Consider the following 7023-nt stretch of genomic DNA (forward strand, 5'->3'; position numbering starts at 1 on the left):
AGAGCCCGGGGAGCGCCCGAGTGGGCGAGCCGGCTGATAGGCTCAGGTATTAAAAATACTGCAACGTCCCTTCTCCCCACCCCTCCCTTTACAGAGGCCTAAAGGGGTGGGTGACTAGCCCAGGGTCTCGTAGTTACTATACTGCCCTTGACACCGCCCATTTTTGTAAAAGAGACCGTGATTATTTTGAAACCGGAACCGTTAACTACCCCAATGGAGAGACTGGGAACAAGGACCTAATTCTAATCCACATGCGCTTTTCACACTGTGGTCTGTAACAAGCCCTTTTTGTTGTCCTTTAACTTGTTCAAGCAAATGTAAAATTTTAACTTCAGTGTTATTGACGATCTCCGTCTAGGATTAAATGTTCCTCAGATCAGTTATTTCTGCAGAGTTAAGAGTTGGAGGGTAATTTTAAAAAGCAACTACGTGATTCTAAAGCTTCGCTGTCCGATAGAATAAGTAGCTACATTTGTAATTTAAAGTTTTCTAGTCATTTTAATTAAGTTACCAGATCTAGCAGGTAAAAGTGTAGGACACCCAGTTAAAATTTGAATTTCTTATATACAAGAAATTTTTTTTGACCAAACCGTGAAGCCTGTGGAATCTCAGTTCCGGATCAGGGAATTGAACCTCTGGCTACGGCAGTGAAAGCTGGAAATCCTAAGCTTTGGACCACTAGAGAACTCGCAAACAATGAATAATTTTAAACTAATAAAATGTGCACAGGGACATATGAAATTCAAATGTATTGTGTAGAGCAAACCTCCATAATAAAGTCAAAAGAAATGGGTGAAATTAACTTTAATAACATTTATTTAATCCAATATACCCATATTTCATCATGTAATCTGCTGGGGTCCAGCCCCGGCTGATCCAGGGTATTCGAAGGAGAGACGGCTTCGGTGACCTATTTATTTATTTATTTATCAAAGATATAAAGAGTAATAGAATAAGGATAGCTCAGTAGGAAAATTCAGTGGAGAAAAGAAGCTGAGTAGCTTGGTTAACGTGGAAAATCAATATAACCCATGACACCAGGTTAGCTCTGACCACGGAGGCCGCAGGTGCCCTCTCGAATAGCGGAAGGTGCCCCACCTTAGACACCTTCTCGAGTGGGTCTTAGAAGCCCAGGCAAATAAATGGTCGCAGAGGATATCCACGCTCCAGATGGAGACTCAGCTGGAAGTTAAGGGGGAGAATGACATGGGGAGACCAAGCGTTGGTGAGCAAGGCCCGTAGCTTTATTTTCAACAGGGGTTTTTATACCCTAAGGTACACATAGAGGATAATAGGGGATGCAAAGTCAGCAGTCTTTGATCCTTATCAAAAACCAGGGTTTCTTTCCTGCAAATTTATCATATACAAATGGTTTAGGTGATTTACATCATCTTCTGGCCAGAAGGCTTATTAACATTTTATGACTCTTGACAAGGACTTATCAACAAAGACTTATTTTCTCTAAGAGTAATTATTTTAAGGTTTGGCGCCATCTTCCGAAGATAAAATTGCATTCCTATAGGGCGGATGTGTAATGGGCTTACAACAAAGGAAAGAATTTATTACCTTAAGGATCTAAAGTTACTAACACCAAGGCCACTACTTATTTTTTCTATATACCAACTATTAATTAATACATATTCAAGGATACAATTCAGGGGATGTGAAAACTTGGCAGCAAGCATTGGCTCATCAATGAAATCTTTTACTAGTTTTGTTCTGACAGTTTCTAACTCTCTGAGAAGCTCTAAGCTATTTGAATATCTTAAGCTTCCCGTGCCTCTCAAGGCTGGGAGACTGTAAACAATCGTATGCATAGCTGCAGGAGTCCGGGTAAACTTGTCAGGCGAGTTAGAGAGCCATCTGAGGGGTTTGGATTTAAACACTCCTAATTGCCCAGGAACTTTATTAATTGGAGCTGTAAGTTAACTCTTTGACAGAGAGAGCGAGATGGTGGTAGGGGACAGCCCCCAGTAAAGTCAGAGGTGAGAGCACAAAGCAATAAAGTAGGCAGACTCTGGTTTTTTGGGGGGTAGATGCTCGAGAATATCCGGGGGGACTCCTGAGGCTCAATCCCGCCTTTGCGTATGCCGAGCCTACTTCCTCATGACCTTTGTCACGAGTGGAATGTCTCTCGCCGGCTCCCGGCAGTAATCGATATAGAAATTATTGTAATAATTTACATTTTTACATAAGATCTTATATTTTTATAATTTTCATACTAAATCATAAGAATCTAGTGTGTAATTTTATAGCACATTTCAGTATGGATTAGCCACACTTTAAGAGCTCAGTAGCCACATGTAGCTTGTGGGCTATTTTATTGGACAGAGCTGTTCTAAGGCCTTTAAGAATTAGGGTTGTTAAATTTAACATTGGGGCATTTTCCTTTTTGTAATAATAGTGGCTTAGTGATAGAGAACTAAACTTGCACTTTTAAATATAACCTGTTGGATAAACCAATTGTGATGGATTCTACATTGAAAATAAAAATAGAGGAGAAGCTATCCTTGACAGGATGTTTTACACAAAGAAATAAACATTTCCATAAAATGCAAGGATTTTTTAAAAAATTAGGCTCAAATTCTTAATACAGGTTTTAGTCTTACTAAACAGGTCTTGCTTGTTTACACCGACTGGTAACCTACTACTGTTATTGCCTCCTGAAGATGCCTGGCTAGGATTAAATGTACTTAATCCTTTCATGGAGGAGCCTGGTTGGCTGTAGTCCATGGGGTCGCTAAGAGTCGGACACGACTGAGTGACTTCACTTTCACTTTTCACTTTCCTGCATTGGAGAAGGAAATGGCAACCCACTCCAGTGTTCTTGCCTGGAGAACCCCAGGGACAGGGGAGCCTGGTGGGCTGCCGTCTATGGGATCGCACAGAGTCGAACTCGACTGAAGTGACTTAGCAGCAGCATCTTATCTCAAGTAACAGTCCTTTGCTGGAACTAACAGAAAGGAAAACGATGCTTCTTGAACATAAACTTTTTTTAATCAACTTTCAGAATTGTTTTAATATTGCAAAATAAATGAAAGCTTCTGTGAGAAAAATGCTGACCTGTGTCCAGACCAAAGGAGGTGAAAAAGTCTTATTTAAGAAATAATCAGTTGGGCATCAGAAAACAGACCTGAAAGGGTTTAGAAACAATTCAATAGGCTACCAAAGAGGTTGCAGATCTTGAAAAGAAAAACCATTTCTTGTGTATGGCTTATCCAAATGCACAAAGCCAAGAGCAACTCAGGGCCTTCCAGTTCTTGGTGGGGCAGGGATTACTCTCTGAATGTTATTATTATTTGAATTGCATCTTTTCAAAAGAGATTGAACTCTGAATCAGTTACCTGAGTTCCTTTAACCCTCAAGATTCTGAATTAGGATGTTCTTACTTTATAAATAAAAGAAAATAAAACTGATTTTTCTGATAGATAGCAGATTCAGGATTAGAACCCTATATTAAATGGATTAAAATGTTAGCAGATGTGGTAGTTGGTCTCCAGGATAGTACACAATGATTGTTGTGTCCTGTGTTATTACAAAACAAAAATCAAAACAGAGTCAGTATTGCTAAGAGAGCTTTATAAATTGAATCAGAGGCCATTAAAGAAGTGTGATTTATGAACGTCTTAATCTGAGTGGAATCTGACCTTTTGACCTGATGAAGTCATCCAAAACACCTACCAGAAACTCAAGCTGATTTGGGGACCCTTCAGTTGAGTTGAGTTCAGTTCAGTCACTCAGTTGTATCCGACTCTTTGCGACCCCATGGACTGTGGCATGCCAGGCTTCCCTGTCCGTCACCAACTCCTGCAACTTGCTCAAACTCGTGTCCGTTGGGTCAGTGATGCCATCCAACCATCTCATCCTCTGTCATCCCCTTCTCCTCCTACCTTCAATCTTTCCCAGCATCAAGGTCCTTTCCAATGTGTCAGTTCTTCACATCAGGTGGCCAAAGTATTGCAGCTTCAGCTTCAGCATTAGTCCTTCCAATGAATATTTAAGACTAATCTCCTTCAGGATGGACTGCTTCGATCTCCTTGCAGTCCAAGGGACTCTCAAGAGTCTTCTCCAACACCACAGTTCAAAAGCATCAATTCTTCAGTGCTCGGCTTTCTTTATGGTCCAACTCTCACATCCACACATGACTACTGGAAAAAACATAGCTTTGACTATTCAGACCTTTGTTGGCAAAGTAATGTCTCTGTTTTTTAATATGCTGTCTAGGTTGCTCGTAACTTTTCTTCCAAGGAGCAAGCATCTTTTAATTTCATGACTGCAGTCACCATCTGCAGTGATTTTGGAGCCCCCCCAAAATAAAGTCTCTCACTGTTTCCATTGTTTCCCCATCTATTTACCAAGAAGTGATGAGACTGGATGCCATGATCTTTGTTTTCTGAATGTTGAGTTTTAAGCCAACTTTTTCACTCTCCACTTTCACTTTCATCAAGAGGCTCTTTAGTTCTCCTTCACTTTCTGCCCTAAGGGTGTCTCTTCTACATATCTGAGGTTATTGATATTTCTCCCACAATCTTGATTCCAGCTTGTGCTTCATCCAGCCCGGCATTTCCCATGATGTACTGTGCATGTAAGTTAATTAAGCATGGTGACAGTATACAGCCTTGACGTACTCGTTTCCCAATGTGGAACCAGTCTGCTGTTCCGTGTCCTGTTTTAACTGTTGCTTTGTAACCTGCATACAGATTTCTCAGGAGGCAGGTCAGGTGGTCTGGTATTTCCATCTCTTTCAGAATTTTCCACAGTTTGTTGTGATCCACACAGTCAATGGCTTTGGTGTAATCAATAAAACAGAAGTAGGTGTTTTTCTGGAATTCTCTTGCTTTTTCGATGATCCAGCAGATGTTGGCAATTTGATCTCTGGTTCCTCTGCCTTTTCTAAATCCAGCTTGAACATCTGGAAGTTCACCGTTCATGTATGTTGAAGCCTAGCTTGGAGGTTTTTGAGCATTACTTTGCTAGTGTGTGAGATGAGTGCAATTGTGCAGTAGTTTGAACATTCTTTTGCATTACCTTTCTTTGGGATTGAAATGAAAATGGACCTTTTCCAGTCCTGTGACCACTGCTGAGTTTTCCAGATTTGCAGGCATATTGAGTGCAGCACTTTCACAGCATCATCTTGTAGGATTTGAAATAGCTCAACTGGAATTCCATCACCTCCACTAGCTTTGTAGTGATGCTTCCTAAGGCCCACCTGACTTTGCATTCCAGGGTGTCTGGCTCTAGGTGAGTGATCACGCCATCATGGTTATCTAGGTCATGAAGATCTTTTTTGTATAGTTCTGTGTATTCTTGCCACCTCTTCTTAATATCTTCTGCTTCTGTTAGAGCCATGCCATTTCTGTCCTTTATTGTGCCCGTCTTTGCATGAAATGTTCCCTTGGTATCTCTAACTATCTTGAAGAGATCTCTAGTCTTTCCCATTCTTTTGTTTCCCTCTATTTCTTTGCATTGATCACCCAGGAAGGCTTTCTTATCTCTCCGTGCTATTCTTTGGAACTCTGCATTCAGATGGGTATATCTTTCCTTTTTTCCTTTGCCTTTAACTTCTCTTATTTTCTCAACTATTGTTAAGGCCTACTCAGACAACCATTTTGCTATTTTGCATTTCTTTTTCTTGAGGATGGTCTTGATCACTACCTCCTGTACAATGTCACGAACCTCTGTCCATAGTTCTTCAGGCACTCTATCAGATCTAATCCTTTGAATCTATTTGTCACTTCCAGTGTATAATCATAAGGGATTTGATTTTGGTCATACCTGAATGGTCTAGTGGTTTTCCCTACTTTCTTCAATTTAAGTCTGAATTTGGCAATAAGGAGTTCATGATCTGAGCCACAGTAAGCTTTCAGTCTCTTTTTTGCTGACTGTGTAGAGCTTTTCCATCTTCAGCTATAAAGAATATACTCAATCTGATTTTGGTATTGACCATCTGGTGATATCCATGTGTACAGTCTTTTCTTGTGTTGTTGGAAGAGGGTGTTTGCTATGACCAGTGTGTTCTCTTGGCAAAACTCCGTTAGCCTTTGCCCTGTTTCATTCCATATTCCAAGGCCAAATTTGCCTGTTACCCCAGGTATCTCTTGGCTTCCTACTTTTGCATTCCAGTCCCCTATAATGAAAAGGACATCTTTTTGGGGTGTTAGTTCTAGAAGGTCTCGTAGGTCTTCATAGAACCGTTCAACCTCAGCTTCTTCAGCATTACTTGGTTGGAGCATAGATTTGGATTACTGTGATATTGAATGGTTTGCCTTGGAAACAGACAGAGATCATTCTTTTGTTTTTGAGATTGCGCCCAAGTACTGCATTCAGACTCTTATTGACTGTGAGGGCTACTCCATTTCTTTAAGGGATTCTCGCCCACAGTAGTAGATATAAAGGTCATCTGAGTTAAATTCACCCATTCCAGTCCATTTTAGTTCATTGATTCCTAAAATGTCTAAGTTCACTCTTGCCGTCTCCTGTTTGACCACTTGCAATTTGCCTTGATTCATGGATACATACCTTGACACATGCAATTTACCTAACACTCCAGGTTCCTATGCAATATTGTTCTTTGCAGCATCGGGCTTTACTTTCATCACCAGACACATCCACAGCTAGGTGTTGTTTTTGCTTTGGCTTCATCTCTTCATTCTTTCTGGAGTTATGTCTCCACTCTTCTCCAGTAGCATATTGGGCACTTACCGACCTGGGAAGTTCATCTTTCAGTGTCATATCTTTTTGCCTTTTCATACTGTTCATGGGGTTCTCAAGGCAAGAATACTGAAGTAGTTTGCCATTCCCTTCTCCAGTGGACCACACTTTGTCAGAACTCTCCACCATGACCCGTCCATCTTGGGTGTCCCTACATGGCATGGCTCATAGTTTCATTGAATTAGGCAAGGCTGTGGTCCATGTGATCGGTTTGGGACCCTTACTCTGATTTAACTTGTAATAAGCTATCTACTTTTCAGACTCCTACCCTAAAACAGCTCATGGTTCCTTAAAGGCAATTGCTTTCTGACT

This window comes from Bos indicus, chromosome 7 (genome assembly GCF_029378745.1).
Source record: "Bos indicus isolate NIAB-ARS_2022 breed Sahiwal x Tharparkar chromosome 7, NIAB-ARS_B.indTharparkar_mat_pri_1.0, whole genome shotgun sequence".
Lineage (NCBI taxonomy): Eukaryota > Metazoa > Chordata > Mammalia > Artiodactyla > Bovidae > Bos > Bos indicus.